An 18,399-nucleotide genomic window follows, 5' to 3' on the forward strand; every position below is an offset into this window, starting at 1 on the left:
ACTCACTATAAGTTGTATGGGTACTACCAACTATAAGTTGTATGGGTATTACTCACTATAAGTTGTATGGGTATTATTTACTATAAGTTGTATGGGTATTACTCACTATAAGTTGTATGGGTACTACCAACTATACGTTGTATGGGTATTACTCACTATAAGTTGTATGGGTATTATTTACTATAAGTTGTATGGGTATTACTCACTATAAGTTGTATGGGTACTACCAACTATAAGTTGTATGGGTATTACTCACTATAAGTTGTATGGGTATTACTCACTATAAGTTGTATGGGTACTACCAACTATAAGTTGTATGGGTATTACTCACTATAAGTTGTATGGGTATTACTCACTATAAGTTGTATAGGTATTATTTACTATAAGTTGTATGGGTATTATTTACTATAAGAGTTTGACTTCTCTCAAGAAATAAGACAGGTAATCTGCTAAAAACGCCTACCCTAAAATCAGTCTAAAATATAAAAGTTAGGATAGAAACACTAAAACATTTTTATATGTATTTTTATATGTGTTTAAGACAACTACAGCAAGGTTGTTTTTTTGTCTTTCAGAATTCCGCGAGATTCTTGTAGTATTTCTTTCCTGGTGGATTTATGGTGGATCAATAGTTAACAAACAGGTGGATCCTGCAATATTATCAACAATGATGTTCGAACATGATTAACAGTTAGTTTTCTGAAATCTTACAATCTGTTGATGTTTGTTTTATGTTGTTGTTTCTTGTTCACAAAGTTACTATTAAACGTAATATGTAATAAAGTATCAAAGCAACTATAAGACTTTTAATGACGTTTTATGTAACGTGTAAAGTTAATAATTCTGTGTTTAATTAATACCGTACTGAATACGGTTAAGATGAGTACTACAGCCGGTAAGGAACCAACGTTTGTTAAAGTACGGTTAGAAATACCCTGAGATAATACTTGCATTTGTTTGTTTTACGGCCGCCAGAGTGAGCTGCCGAGACGTCCTCAGTTCTCTACTTATAATATTCAAATTAATCAATTAAAAATAAATTGATGATGTCCAACAAAAAATTAAAAACGGTAAGAGACACAATTTCTTCAGTTCAGCAACGAAACGTCAGAGAAACGTTTATTTTTCTTGTTACTATTATTATGTGAAGCACACGCGACAATTTACAAGTTGCTAACGTAACTAAACTGATGATATGCGTAATATACATAAATACACACATACATACGTACACAGATACGTAAGTACACACAAGTACGCCTACTTAACTATTAACACTTTTGTTTATCACTGTTTTCTCTCCCATCTTCAAACCTTTTGCCCTTTCAGCCGTGGGGGGCGATATAATGTGACGGTCAATCCCACTATTCGTTGGTAACAGGGTAGCCCAAGAGTTGGTGGTGGGTGGTGATAACTAGCTGCCTTCCCTCCAGTATTACATTGCTAAATTAGGAACGACTAGTGCAGATAGTGGCCCGGCATGGCCAGGTGGGTTAAGGGATTTGACTCGTAATCTGAGAGTCGCGGGTTCGAATCCCCGTCGCATTAAACATGCTCTCCCTTTCAGCCGTGAGAGCGTTATAATGTGACCGTCAATCTCAATATTCGTTGGTAAAATAGTAGCCCAAGAATTGGCGTTGGGTGGTGATAACTATCTGCCTTCCCTCTGGTCTTACACTGCTAAATTAGGGACGGCTAATACAGATAGCCCTTGAGTAGCTTTGCGCGAAATTCAAAACGGAACAAACAAACCTTTTCACCCTTATTTTATTTATTGGCCTTTGGTTTTATAATTTATCATCAGGAATTATGTAAAGTTTTAAATTTTGAAATATATGTTACTTATAATTTACAAGGTGTAACATGAGTATTCCGAAACGTTCAGGTATTAAACATCTATCTCCGTTCCAAACATGCTCTCATTGTTACTATATTGTTTATTTGTTTTAGATGTTTCTGTAAAGCGACTCGAGAACTATCAGCGAGACCTGCCGCCAACATTTGAATTGATAGATAGAGTAACTGGAGAGAAGGCAGCTAGTGAACACAACTAGCTGACAGTTGTTGGGACTGTCACCCTTATAATGACCACAAATTATGGTCGTCAATTTTTTTTATTCTCTGCCGTAACTGGATTGGAATGATGAACAAGAAGTTGAAAGCTATCCATTAACTAAAAACAAAGCTAGTTAACAGTGCTTGTAACTTGAACTAATAGGAAAACAAAACAAAACTGAAACCGAACTATAAATCTATACAAGCTCTTCAAAGCAATTGTAGACGAACAGAAGAAACAAAACCTAAAACTAAAACTTCTTAAAGAAACTTTATTCACAACACACCCAAAGTTTCTTACAACAACAATCACTTTCAAACAAGAACTGTCGAAGTACGTAAGGTGTGCCTCATTGGTTGTCATGACGTCAAGTTCTTTACGCGCATGAGCAAGAGGTTCAGGTAACGAAATATCTACAGAGAGAGGGCGGTAACGTTCAGGCACCATGTTTAACATTATGGTCTATTTATTTGAATATTCAGTTTTAGACAATAAGCATATTTAAATAAGTTGTTTTTTCTTTTGGAGATATTTTCTCTTCTTATTAATGTCTGTTCTCAGGTTTCATAAATGAATATCCACGTGAAAATACGTTTGTTATATTAAAATAAAGTTTCTATTAAAAACTGTCTTCCGATGCTGACATAGCAACCCAGATTGTGGGCCCTCCAATGCACAGTGGTATTTCTACGGATTGACAACACTAGATATTAGGTTTTGATAGCTCATTGTGTAGCTTTGTGACTGACGCCAAACAATTCCGGAAAATAATTACTGTTTTGCTTTAAACACAACAACTATATACACCGTGAACATCAATCAGTAGCTAGTAGTTCCAAAACATGTCACATTTAGTGTCGCCACCTGGTTTCACTCCGATTGTTCTTGTCGACAAATATTTCCATTTCCCGAAATGCATAAATATAGATAAGACAGATCAAATTCACATCCAATGAACGACACTCGTACCAAGATATTAAATTCACATCCAATGAACGACACTCGTACCAAGATATCAAATTCACATCCAATGAACGACACTCGTACCAAGATATCAAATTCACATCCAATGAACACTCGTACCAAGATATCAATTCACATCCAATGAACGACACTCGTACCAAGATATCAAATTCACATCCAATGAACGACACTCGTACCAAGATATCAAATTCACATCCAATGAACAACATTCTTACCAAGATATCAAATTCACATCCAATGAACAACATTCCTACCAAGATATCAAATTCACATCCAATGAACGACACTCGTACCAAGATATCGAATTCACATCCAATAAACGACATTCTTACCAAGACATCAAATTCACATCCAATGAACGCCATCTACCGGTAATTATTTTTACCTCTTTTCTCAAATTCTCAGGTTCCAACCGTTGCGGTTGATCATAAAACAATTTTTCTCAACGTTGCAACGTGTACATTTCTTTCAAACATGTAAGTGAAATAATTTGTTAATTAAAATTTTCTGTTATTAATTATTAAACCACGATGTATTATGAAGATAAGTTACAAAGATGATAAATCCATGTTCATGACACAACTAGGTTACACTCTCTTTGGAACTGATAACGATATATTCTACTAATCTCTACACTACACTTTCCCTGGAACTGATAACGGTATGTTTTACTAATCCCTACACTACACTCTCTCTGGAACTGATAGAGATATATCCTAGTAATCCCTACATTACACTCTCTCTGAAACTGAGAGGGATATATGCTAGTAATCCCTACACTACACTCTCTCTGTAACTGATAACGATATATTCTACTAATCCCTACACTACACTCTCTCTGAAACTGATAACCATATATTCTACTGATCCCTACACTACACTCTCTCTGGAACTGATAACGATATATTCTACTAATCCATACATTAAACTCTCTCTGGAACTGATAACGATATATTCTACTAATCCCTACACTACTCTCTCTGGAACTGATAACGATATATTCTACTAATCCCTACATTGCACTCTCTCTGGAACTGATAACGATATATTCTACTAATCCCTACACTACACTCTCTCTGGAACTGATAACGATATATTCTACTAATCCATACATTAAACTCTCTCTGGAACTGATAACGATATATTCTACTAATCCCTACACTACACTCTCTCTGGAACGGATAACGATATATTCTACTAATCCCTACATTGCACTCTCTCTGGAACTGATAACGATATATTCTACTAATCCCTACACTACACTCTCTCTGGAACTGATAACGATATATTCTACTAATCCATACATTAAACTCTCTCTGGAACTGATAACGATATATTCTACTAATCCCTATACTACACTCTCTCTGGAACTGATAACGATATATTATAGTACATCTCTACATTACACTCTCTCTGGAACTGATAGGGATATATGCTAGTAATCCCTACACTACACTCTCTCTAGAACTGATAGGGATATATGTTAGTAATCCCTACATTACACTTTCTCTAGAACTGATAGGGATATATGTTAGTAATCCCTACATTACACTCTCTGTGGAACTGATAACGATATATTCTAGTAAACATTGTCACAGGTGACTGGGTTCTCGGAGAATACTTTAGTTAACATTGTCACAGATGACTGGGTTCTCGGAGAATACTTTAGTTAACATTGTTACAGGTGACTGGGTTCTCGGAGAATACTTTAGTTAACATTGTCACAGATGACTGGGTTCTCGGTGAATACTTTAGTTAAGGTTTTCACAGATTCTATTTATTTCCGTTACAGGAGTTAATCTGTTAATAACAAAATTATAAAAGATAAAACACTGGTAACAGTGAGAGAACAATATATTGCTCAGGAGAGACTCATCTGACCGACAAGAAGTAAACATTGATTTACCAACACCTTTGAAACATAAAAGATATCTGTCGGTTTTTTTGTCTCCCGAGAGAGAGATACGTTCTCGCCAAACATACAGAAAACTGCGTGACGTTTTAAACACGCTACGAAACCGCCAACAATAAAAACTAATTGAATTGTTATTGTTTAAATGTCGTCTGAATACAATATCTATAGAAAGTTGGATTATTTTGTTAAGTAATTCAAACCTATCTTTCACTAACTCGGATTCGAAGGAAAACGAAACTGTTACATAGTTTAAACATTATTTTACTAACGTGGTTATAGTAGAAACTTATCTTATTTGTTTAAATTTATCTCATATTTTAAATTATTGTAGTCATTTATAGATGAAGTTTAACTGTGTTTGACAACTAAGAAGCGTTTCCTTATAAATGACTTTTAACCCCAGTGACCTGAAACCTTGGTAATAAGAGAGCTCGTGTTAAATTCGACCTCAAATTACGATACTTAAGAAATTAAACAATTACTATTACGGCAATCCCTTCACGAAGTCTTTTACAATATTATTTTATGTCAATAAAATTAGTAAACAATAACTTTACTTTCTATTGTACTTTGTATTCCAGAGGTTCAAGAAACTAAATTCATGCGACACATGAAATAGTCCAATTTTCTGGACTCAACGAACACAACACATGAGGTAAGAATAGCTTGTATGTAATTAGAAATAACTGTCATTGGTTTGAAGAAAATATTTGTATAGAACTAGAGACAAAATATCAAGGATTCTTCCATTAAGCGGATTAATTAAAAGTTTAAACATGTTAACATCAGATCGTCGCTAAGTATATAATTATTATTACTAAACTTAATTAGTAATGCAAGGTTTACCATTTTCTGAGACACGACGATTTTGAAAGCTTAAAATCGATAGAAAATTTATATAGAATGTTTCAAAGCACTTTAGTTTTGGAGAACCAGTTTACAGTTGTAGTTGTGGACAGCATTCTGAACAGTTGTCCTAGATATTGTTTGTCAAGGTCTAGTGTAACAGTTCAAAAGATAGATTTTCTCTTGGGTTTATTACATTATGTGTACCGGTACTTACAGACATGTGTTAGTAGCTCATGTGGTATGAGTCATATTTCACACTGTGTTTATTACATTATGTGTACCGGTACTTACAGACATGTGTTAGTAGATCATGTGGTATGAGTCATATTTCACACTGTGTTTATTACATTATGTGTACCGGTACTTACAGACATGTGTTAGAAGATCATGTGGTATGAGTCATATTTCACCCTGTGTTTATTACATTATGTGTACCGGTACTTACAGACATGTGTTAGTAGATCATGTGGTATGAGTCATATTTCACCCTGTGTTTATTACATTATGTGTACCGGTACTTACATAAATAAAACAGTATAATGTTGGACGTGGTATATCTTGTATCTGGGTATCTTTTTATTTACCGTTTTTAAGGTTAATGTAATTAATATTGACATACGACTGAATCGAGCAACCTATATGTATATATGAGAACTAAATATATATGTATCAGACACCTACATAGATCAGAACTAAATATATATGTATCAGACACCTACATGGATCAAAACTAAACATATATGTATCAGACACCTACATGGATACAAAGTAAAAATATATGTATCAGACACCTACCTGGATCACAACTAAACATATATGTATCAGACACCTGGATGGATCAAAACTAAACATATATGTATCAGACACCTACATAGATCAGAACTAAAAATATATGTATCAGACACCTAGATGGATACAAAGTAAAAATATATGTATCAGACACCTACATGGATCAGAACTAAACATATATGTATCAGACACCTACATGGATCAAAACTAAACATATATGTATCAGACACCTACATATATCAGAACTAAACATATATGTATCAGACACCTATATGGATCAGAACTAAACATATATGTATCAGACACCTACATGGATCAGAACTAAACATATATGTATCAGACACCTACATGGATCAGAACTAAACACATAAGTGAGTAATCTACACGAATCATAACTAAAGATACGTAAAGTACATGGATCGAAACTAAGCATATATGTATGAGACATCTACACGTATCAGAACTAAACACACATCTCCTTATATGTGAATTCTAAACTGCTTTACTTACAATGACGAAAATGAGTTGTTTGTAAAGTTGAGTGTCGTTGCTTTCTGATTATACTTTGTCATGAAAGTGACAAGATAACAGTGACTGACACACTATCAACAAATCTGTTAAACATCAGATATTTGTTAATATTAAACCAAACACTCAAACATAATCTGTAATTAATTATGAAAGTATTTTAATATCCTGGTTTCAAAACTTTCACGTGCATAGGATATGCAGCTGATTTGAAAGTAAAATAAAACAAAAGGATGAGCTTAACAAAGAAAATAAATAAATAATTGTTATGTTTACATACCACAAAAAGATACATACCAAACAGATACATACCAAACAAAGATACATACCAAACAAAGATACATACCAAACAGATACATACCACAAAAAGATACATACCAAACAGATACATACCACAAAAAGATACATACCAAACAGATACATACCACAGAAAGATACATACCAAACAGATACATACCAAACAAAGATACATACCAAACAGATACATACCACAAAAAGATACATACCAAACAGATACATACCAAACAAAGATACATACCAAAGAAAAATGTCTCAGACGACCGTGTTGTGACCCAAAGCTTACAAAGCAACAATATAAGTGATTCTATAATATATTCGTAGCTTTCACTCAGTACCAATAACTTATGTATTTCAACTGTCTAGTGTTAAGTGCAAAAGCCGCGCAGTGCTACATCTGTTCTCCGCCCAACATTGGTATCAAAAACTAAAGTTTAACGTTATAAGCCACTAAGTGAGATGGTGTTTTAGTATTAGTGTTCGTTTATTTTTTATTACTAAAACATAAATAAACATCGTATTCATTTCTTCATTCGTTTCGACAGTTCTACGATATATCTTTCATGAAGAAGTTTCCTAATCGCCTCTTTCTAAATAAACTCGCATGTTTCTAATGTATATAGACCCGCTATACTTCTATATAACAATTTAGTTAGACGTCAACTTCTCTTGAGATGTTGGATAAAAAAGGACCGGCAGTTTGCTGAACAAGTTGTTACAGATATTTTATCAACTGTTTGTGCACCAGTAAAGTTGTTGGCATCCAACATCGTGAATTACTCAAAACTTTCCCATAATTCCCTCACTTAAGCCTGGGCTTTCTTATATCATTCACATCGGAAAATGGTGATTTCACTTCATGTACTGGGTTTGGTTTGGTTTGAATTTCGCGCAAAGCTACACGAGAGCTATCTGCGCTAGCCGTCCCTAATTTAGCAGCGTAAGACTAGAGGGAAGGCAGCTAGTCATCACCACCCACCGCCAACTCTTGGGCTACTCTTTTAGCAACGAATAGTGAAATTGACCGTCACATTATAACGCCCCCATTGCTCAAAGGGCGAGCATGTTTGATGTGACGGGGATTCGAACCCGCGACCCTCAGATTACGAGTTGAGTGTCTTAACCACCTGGCCATGCCGGGCCGCACTAAAGTGACAAGCATAAAACAATTAGAATAATGTAATAGTCTGTGTAACTTATGAAACATAAAATACATAAACATTGCATTAATATAATTGACTGTGTAACTTATGAACCATGAAAAGACTTTAATATAATAGTCTGTGAAACACACAATATAACATCAAAAACGTATGAGAAACAGAATTCTCACCAGAACACGTGGTCTGAATGTGAGTTTCTAGTAATAAAATACATTTATATAATTATAACATCCCTAAACTTGTAGTGCAGTATTTTGGAAACAGAAGCCTATTACAACACGCAGGATATGAAGGACTTGATATGAAAGATGGTTACTAATAGTTTTATCAAATACCTTCATTCTAAGAATTCTTTGTCTGTACATAATATAACATGCTCTAATTCGCTTTCAATTGTGGGTTCTAACAATTTCCATCAAAACTATAAGATATAACGTTCTTTCAAACAAAAAATAACGATTATTTATTAATAACATTCACCAAGATTAATTGATACAAAGCCTTTTTGTTAATATATTTGTTAATTTATTTTAGATGTGGTTTCTACATCATGTGATCAGGAACATTGGGTAGTAACACTTCAGGTAAGTTGATATTTTTATTAAGTAAATGTGCATAAGGCCTTTTTTGTTACAACGAATCTTTGGTCCTATAAATATAAAGTATTTTTATACGTTTTAAATGTACGTATATTATTTTGCGTCTATTTCTACGACTTGTATATCGTACAAGTTTATATGAAATTCAAGTTTACAGATCCAGTCCGTCTTTCACACATACATAGAAATATACACCATACAATACACGTTGTTTTAAAATTAATAACGAAACAAGGATAGAAACAGACATGGTGTAAACATGATATACATTAAGGGGTGATGACCTAACCTGTCAGTTATAGTCTGTGTCTGATAACTCTGTACGAACATCTTACATTTTGTATCAAACTTGTTATGTGTCATGTGTGTTTTGTAGTTGAGTTATTAAATACATGTTTTAGTAGAAGAGATAACGAATGATATATTTCTAAAGCCATGAAATGAAAAGTTCTAGCAGGGGATTTACAACTTAGTTGTATAACAGACATATTGACAGAAATTACATACCAGGATAACTGACAGTTAAAGAAACGTTGTTATACATAGGTTGAAGTTATTACATACCAGGATAACTGACAGTTAAAGAAACGTTGTTATACATAGGTTGAAGTTATTACATACCAGGATAACTGACAGTTAAAGAAACGTTGTTATACATAGGTTGAAGTTATTACATACCAGGATAACTGACAGTTAAAGAAACGTTGTTATACATAGGTTGAAGTTATTACATACCAGGATAACTGACAGTTAAAGAAACGTTGTTATACATAGGTTGAAGTTATTATATACCAGGATAACTGACAATTAAAGAAACGTTGTTTTACATAGGTTGAAGTTATTATATACCAGGATAATTGACAGTTAAAGAAACGTTGTTTTACATAGGTTGAAGTTATTATATATACCAGGATAACTGACAGTTAAAAAAACGTTGTTTTACATAGATTGAAGTTATTATATATACCAGGATAACTGACAGTTAAAGAAACGTTGTTTTACATAGATTGAAGTTATTATATATACCAGGATAACTGACAGTTAAAGAAACGTTGTTTTACATAGGTTGAAGTTATTATATACCAGGATAACTGACAGTTAAAGAAACGTTGTTTTACATAGGTTGAAGTTATTATATACCAGGATAACTGACAGTTAAAGAAACGTTGTTTTACATAGGTTGAAGTTATTATATACCAGGATAACTGACAGTTAAAGAAACGTTGTTTTACATAGGTTGAAGTTATTATATATACCAGGATAACTGACAGTTAAAGAAACGTTGTTTTACATAGATTGAAGTTATTATATATACCAGGATAACTGACAGTTAAAGAAACGTTGTTTTACATAGGTTGAAGTTATTATATACCAGGATAACTGACAGTTAAAGAAACGTTGTTTTACATAGGTTGAAGTTATTATATACCAGGATAACTGACAGTTAAAGAAACGTTGTTTTACATAGGTTGAAGTTATTATATACCAGGATAACTGACAGTTAAAGAAACGTTGTTTTACATAGGTTGAAGTTATTATATATACCAGGATAACTGACAGTTAAAGAAACGTTGTTTTACATAGGTTGAAGTTATTATATACCAGGATAACTGACAGTTAAAGAAACGTTGTTTTACATAGGTTGAAGTTATTATATACCAGGATAACTGACAGTTAAAGAAACGTTGTTTTACATAGGTTGAAGTTATTATATACCAGGATAACTGACAGTTAAAGAAACGTTGTTTTACATAGGTTGAAGTTATTATATATACCAGGATAACTGACAGTTAAAGAAACGTTGTTTTACATAGATTGAAGTTATTATATACCAGGATAACTTACAGTTAAAGAAACGTTGTTTTACATAGATTGAAGTTATTATATATACCAGGATAACTGACAGTTAAAGTTTCATTATTATAGAAAAATTGACACTATTGTATATAAGAATAGCTTTGAAAATTAATGTTATGTTAATATAGTTAATGTTATGTTAATACAGTTAATGTTATGTTAATACAGTTAATGTTATGTTAATGTTACATCTAAACAGATATGGTGTACAATGATAACAGACAGTTAAAGTAATGTTAACATGGAAACGTTGAACTTAATATGTACAATGATAACAGACAGTTAAAGTAATGTTAACATAGAAACGTTTAACTTAATATGTACAATGATAACAGACAGTTAAAGTAATGTTAACATGGAAACGTTGAACTTAATATGTACAATGATAACAGACAGTTAAAGTAATGTTAACATAGAAACGTTAAACTTATTATATACAATGATAACAGACAATTAGAGTACTGTTAAGATAGAAACGTTAAACTTATTGTGTGTAGTAAGACTTGTTGTGTTTACAGGTAGGTCACACTAACTTATTATGTATAGTAAGACTTGTTGTGTTTACAGGTAGGTCACAATAACTTATTGTGTAGTAAGACTTGTGTTTACAGGTAGGTCACACTAACTTACTGTGTGTAGTAAGACTTGTTGTGTTTACAGGTAGGTCACACTAACTTACTGTGTGTAGTAAGACTTGTTGTGTTTACAGGTAGGTCACACTAACTTATTGTGTAGTAAGACTTGTTATGTTTACAGGTAGGTCACACTAACTTATTGTGTAGTAAGACTTGTTATGTTTACAGGTAGGTCACACTAACTTATTGTGTGTAGTAAGACTTGTTGTGTTTACAGGTAGGTCACACTAACTTATTGTGTAGTAAGACTTGTTGTGTTTACAGGTAGGTCACACTAACTTACTGTGTGTAGTAAGACTTGTTATGTTTACAGGTAGGTCACACTAACTTATTGTGTGTAGTAAGACTTGTGTTTACAAATAGGTCACACTAACTTATTGTATAGTAAGACTTGTGTTTACAGGTAGGTCACACTAACTTACTGTGTGTAGTAAGACTTGTTATGTTTACAGGTAGGTCACACTAACTTATTGTGTGTAGTAAGACTTGTTATGTTTACAGGTAGGTCACACTAACTTATTGTGTAGTAAGACTTGTGTTTACAGGTAGGTCACACTAACTTACTGTGTGTAGTAAGACTTGTTGTGTTTACAGGTAGGTCACACTAACTTATTGTGTAGTAAGACTTGTGTTTACAGGTAGGTCACACTAACTTACTGTGTGTAGTAAGACTTGTTGTGTTTACAGGTAGGTCACACTAGCTTATTGTGTAGTAAGACTTGTGTTTACAGGTAGGTCACACTAACTTACTGTGTGTAGTAAGACTTGTTGTGTTTACAGGTAGGTCACACTAACTTATTGTGTAGTAAGACTTGTGTTTACAGGTAGGTCACACTAACTTACTGTGTGTAGTAAGACTTGTTGTGTTTACAGGTAGGTCACACTAACTTATTGTGTAGTAAGACTTGTTATGTTTACAGGTAGGTCACACTAACTTATTGTGTAGTAAGACTTGTTGTGTTTACAGGTAGGTCACACTAACTTACTGTGTGTAGTAAGACTTGTTGTGTTTACAGGTAGGTCACACTAACTTACTGTGTGTAGTAAGACTTGTTGTGTTTACAGGTAGGTCACACTAACTTATTGTGTGTAGTAAGACTTGTTGTGTTTACAGGTAGGTCACACTAACTTATTGTGTAGTAAGACTTGTGTTTACAGGTAGGTCACACTAACTTACTGTGTGTAGTAAGACTTGTTGTGTTTACAGGTAGGTCACACTAACTTATTGTGTAGTAAGACTTGTGTTTACAGGTAGGTCACACTAACTTACTGTGTGTAGTAAGACTTGTTGTGTTTACAGGTAGGTCACACTAACTTATTGTGTAGTAAGACTTGTGTTTACAGGTAGGTCACACTAACTTACTGTGTGTAGTAAGACTTGTTGTGTTTACAGGTAGGTCACACTAACTTATTGTGTAGTAAGACTTGTTATGTTTACAGGTAGGTCACACTAACTTATTGTGTAGTAAGACTTGTTGTGTTTACAGGTAGGTCACACTAACTTACTGTGTGTAGTAAGACTTGTTGTGTTTACAGGTAGGTCACACTAACTTACTGTGTGTAGTAAGACTTGTTGTGTTTACAGGTAGGTCACACTAACTTATTGTGTGTAGTAAGACTTGTTGTGTTTACAGGTAGGTCACACTAACTTATTGTGTGTAGTAAGACTTATTATGTTTACAGGTAGGTCACACTAACTTATTGTGTGTAGTAAGACTTGTTATGTTTACAGGTAGGTCACACTAACTTACTGTGTGTAGTAAGACTTGTTATGTTTACAGGTAGGTCACACTAACTTATTGTGTGTAGTAAGACTTGTTATGTTTACAGGTAGGTCACACTAACTTATTGTGTGTAGTAAGACTTGTTATGTTTACAGGTAGGTCACACTAACTTATTGTGTGTAGTAAGACTTGTTATGTATACAGGTAGGTCAAAGGTAACTAAACATTGGCTTTTTTGTTTGACCCAACGTGTTATCTATTTCCTAAATTAATAAAACTATTTCTATATAATAAAAACTGACCAGAAGTGTCTAAGGTCATAATCAGTACACAAGTAAGTTAGGACCAATAAAAACCTGACCAGAAGTGGCTGAGGTAATAATGATTCGAATGGCCAGTTGATTACTTGAATATAAACAACACTTGTCCAGATATCTATATAAATGTTTTCACTATATTTATATATGTGTGTTTTACAGTATATTATATATAGATACTTATTTTACTGTACATATATCATTACTGTTCTCTTCTTACCTTGAATTAGTTTAAGGTAAATACTCATTCCATTACTACTGTGTTGACATTTTCTCGTTGCTAACAAATGTATGAACAAGTTAAAAACAAATGCCAAACTATCCACGAAACATTCACGAAATAGGCTTATCAGAAGCACCGTGTTCGTCTGTGTTATGTTCTATTAAGAATTTAATATAAATTGAAACTTACCACATTCGTTTTACACGTGTATTCAAACCACTCTTACCACCGAAGTGTGATAATAATTACAAAACACATCTTTACCTTTTCATGATTTAAATTTCGTTTGATCTATAAACACAAATGCCGCCATCTTGCTGTATTCTCGAGTGATTTCGAGGCGTGTGCTGAGGCCGGGCCGCGCGTGGAGCACGTGCTGGTCTTATGGCTGCAGCTCTATGGGCTAGTTAGAAATAGTTAATGAAATACACGGACTTTCTAAAAAAAAATCCAAAACTGTTGTTCTCGAATATCGTGTATCTATTATAGAATTATATCCAAGTGCGAGCAACATTAAGTAACGACATCAGTGGTACAGAACCTCGTGTTCTCTCGCGCTGTCTGAACAACGAAAACACTTAAGTTACAGAAAGTGGACCCGCTTGACAACATGGATTGAGAAACAAACATGTTAACAACAACGTTTTATTAGACTTAAGACCGAGAATTTAGTTTATTCTATTTTATGTTGATATGTAAAAACGTTTTGTTTATTACCTTATGATTTGAAATGTTTCAGTTTCATAAACATTGAACAATAAATTAAGTTCGTATTTAGAGCTATGTCTGTTGTCTATACATTTAATACTATTCTAGATAAAGTCTTGTTCCTCATTTCACTGAACCTTCCTGTTATAAACTTTACTCTCATATAGATACACGACGGATCTGTTTTATCACATCTAAAACACAACAGATACACGACGGATCTGTTTTATCACATCTAAAACACAACATATACACGACGGATCTGTTTTATCACATCTAAAACACAACAGATACACGACGGATCTGTTTTATCACATCTAAAACACAACATATACACGACGGATCTGTTTTATCACATCTAAAACACAACATATACACGACGGATCTGTTTTACCACATCTAAAACACAACATATACACGACGGATCTGTTTTATCACATCTAAAACACAACATATACACGACGGATCTGTTTTATCACATCTAAAACACAACATATACACGACGGATTTGTTTTATCATATCTAAAACACAACATATACACGACGGATCTGTTTTATCACATCTAAAACACAACAGATACACGAAGGATCTGTTTTATCACATCTAAAACACAAAAGATACACGACGGATCTGTTTTATACACCTAAAACTAAACAAAATAAAAAGTATTAAGTCAGAATTTGATAAAAAACATACAGCGATAAATAATTTTAATATTTTTACTTGTATTATTCCAAACCGCTGCTGTTAAGAACTACTTGGTACAAGTGTCTAATGACACGTAATGTCACAGTGACGGATGTTATTCGGGTCACCACGGTACAATCCAGTCAGTTTCTTTTTTCCAGCTTCTGCGTTATGAAATAGTACAATTATGACGCGGATTTTATTACCAGCAATAAATTATTTGCATAAATAATAGAGAGGAAACTTTGTTACATATTCTAGTTTGATAAGTGATTAATAACACTATGTAACAAAATGTTTACCACTTCTTGTTCCTGGACAGAAAGTGTTATTTCCCAACTGCTTGTGTCTAAAATAAATGGAAAAGACCTTATCTTTTTTTCATTCAAACTTTGCTTTTGTGACCTGGGAGTGTATAACAAAAACATGATGGAAGACTATATTTGGGGGCTGATACGTGAAAGTGATTTACATTACAGTCACAAATCTCGAAAAACTACTCACTTCTAAACATTTTTGTATAACTTTAGTATAAATACATGTAAATCTTGATTCATACGTTGTTTTATTCAGACCATATGTAAATGAATTGTGCAAAATTGTCCGTTTTTACATAGAAAATAGGTTGATTTCTAAATTTCATTATCCAGGTCACAAAAGCAAAGTTTGAAGGGAATAATGGCCACTTTCTGTAACTTTACAACATAAGTAATTAAGAAATAACACATACTATCCAGGAACAATATTTGTGTTACATAGTGTTATTATTGTGTTACATAGTGTTATGTACTTGTGTTACACAGTATATATGCAAAAACGGCTCGTTTGGGTTGAGAAAATATTTTACATAGAAGAGCGAACAACGTTTCGACCTTCTTCGGTGAACTTGACGATGACTGAAGAAGGTCGAAACGTTGTTCGCTCTTCTATGTAAAATATTTTCTCAACCCAAACGAGCCGTTTTTGCATATATATTTCTCTACAAGTGGGTTTTCTCGATATCACTGTGTTACACAGTGTTATGTATTTGTTACACAGTGTTATGTACTTGTGTTACACAGTGTTATGTACTTGTGTTACAAACTCAGATATCTGACACCGTTCTTACTTCTCATATAAAACAGCGTTTAAAGTTTGAAAATGATATAAAAATATATTAGCTTGAAGAAACTCCATTAGAAACTTATGGAAATTCTGATAGCTTCACTACGCTACTGTTTGTATATACTGATTTCTATATATCGAAAACAATATCGCTCATAAGAAGTCTACATATTTATTAATTAGAAACACCACTGTCTATCAGTTTTATGTACCTTACACAGTTATGTATACTTATTAAAACAATACTAGTAATATAGATATCCCTTATCTCACTAGCATTACATATTTATACATACATGTACAATTATTTGTATGGCATACCACAGTCTATCAGTATCATATATATATAGATATATATAGATAGAAGTGCCACTAATTATATATGTATTTGTATTTCATTAAAGTGACTACTTGGTTTTTATTTTGTAACTAGTAAACAATTTTATTGTGCAATACCTAATTACTTACAGCTAAATCCTGATAAAACACACCGGTTAAAATTATTCTAAATGTTTCATAACTCAATGTCAGACGGATTAACTGAACATTCAGCACCGTAGTTTGTGTAAACCACCGATCAACATCAGTTTCAGTGTGCTTATTGTAACCTAAAGTTAGCACTAATCAGCATTAATATATTCCATTTCTTACGTGTCTTTAAAACAAAACGCTTTAAGCGAAAATAGAGGAACATTTGATAGTATTATGGTCGTTTATTTCTTGTTGTTGTTCCAAAAATTAATATTCTGTATGAGCAAATGTTCATCTAGCTTTCAAATTGTTCTTCCATCTCGTTTCGTGTGGCTTGTTTATAGCGAAACGCCAGATCTGTCTAACAAGATTTATACGGTCATTAACACATATATTAATAATGACAACCTTTATTAACGATGTTATCTTTACCTGCTTGACCTACTGGTACGTCATCAACCTTATTCCAGGTATTTTCAGCCTAGGGCGGCTGGATATGAAAACCTATGGGTGGACTATTGTTTGAAGACCAACAAATCTTAATCGTATCTCAAGAATCCCAGACCGAGGTCAAGACACCCGCCATCACGAGGGCTGATCTCGAATGTTGATGAGATGGTTACAAGGATAAACCCTACAAGTATTCGAAAGTTCTAGAAATGACAGAGCTAGAACTGGGCGTGATGAACAGAAGACCTGTAGACAATCGATAAAAGTAATAAAGAACCATTGACGATGAGAGAGAATTACCAATTAATTTAGAACTAAGAAAAATAAATCTAACTGCACACGCAGCGTATTCAAATTGGTACAGACAGACGACGAATAAAAAAAGATGTGATACCGCACTTTAGTGAATAATTAATGATGTATAATACGTTAGCATCTATGATGACAGAATAAAAAATTCAAATAATTATTGGCTTGTTATATATTCATACATCTATCTATCTGCAGCTTTATTATTACACATATATATTACATGGAATTTTTTAGAACGAAATATTTCATAAAAAACACTAAGTTTTCTATATCAGTTTTGTCTTGTGTAATAAACGTCTAGACGAGGCTTAAGCTAGCATCTGGATTGAAGAACATTCCTAACAAAACGTTTATTATCGTCTGCCCTTCTAACACATTAGAATATCTAACTAGGTGTGATTTCAGAATAGATTACATCCTTACTGAACATGACAGGCACCGTTGTTTGGTTCAGCCAATACAGACGAGTTGACGTTTGCAGTTGAATGTTTTAAACTTATAGAACGTACTGCTAGTAAAGTATATCATATAAATATACGTTTATAAGTTGATTTAGTGAGTTGAATACTTTAAAACAACAGAACGTACTGCTAGTAAAGTATATCACATAAATATACGTTAAGCTGAATAAGTGAGTTGAATGTTTTAAAATTATTGAACGTACTGCTAGTAAAGTATATCACATAAATATACGTTAAGCTGATTTAGTGAGTTGAATGTTTTAAAATTA

The 18,399-nt window shown here is 33.2% G+C and overlaps 1 long non-coding RNA gene across 1 annotated transcript; it reads left to right on the top strand.

The window, feature by feature from the left end:
• Positions 1 to 586: 586 nt before the first annotated feature.
• On the top strand, positions 587 to 17,724 carry LOC143243367 (uncharacterized). Its single transcript, XR_013024368.1, has 4 exons — positions 587 to 690; positions 5,537 to 5,610; positions 9,116 to 9,165; positions 17,378 to 17,724. It is a non-coding gene; the product is annotated as an uncharacterized LOC143243367 (long non-coding RNA).
• Positions 17,725 to 18,399: the final 675 nt, after the last annotated feature.

Source organism: Tachypleus tridentatus, unplaced genomic scaffold (assembly GCF_004210375.1).
Source record: "Tachypleus tridentatus isolate NWPU-2018 unplaced genomic scaffold, ASM421037v1 Hic_cluster_2, whole genome shotgun sequence".
Taxonomy (NCBI): domain Eukaryota; kingdom Metazoa; phylum Arthropoda; class Merostomata; order Xiphosura; family Limulidae; genus Tachypleus; species Tachypleus tridentatus.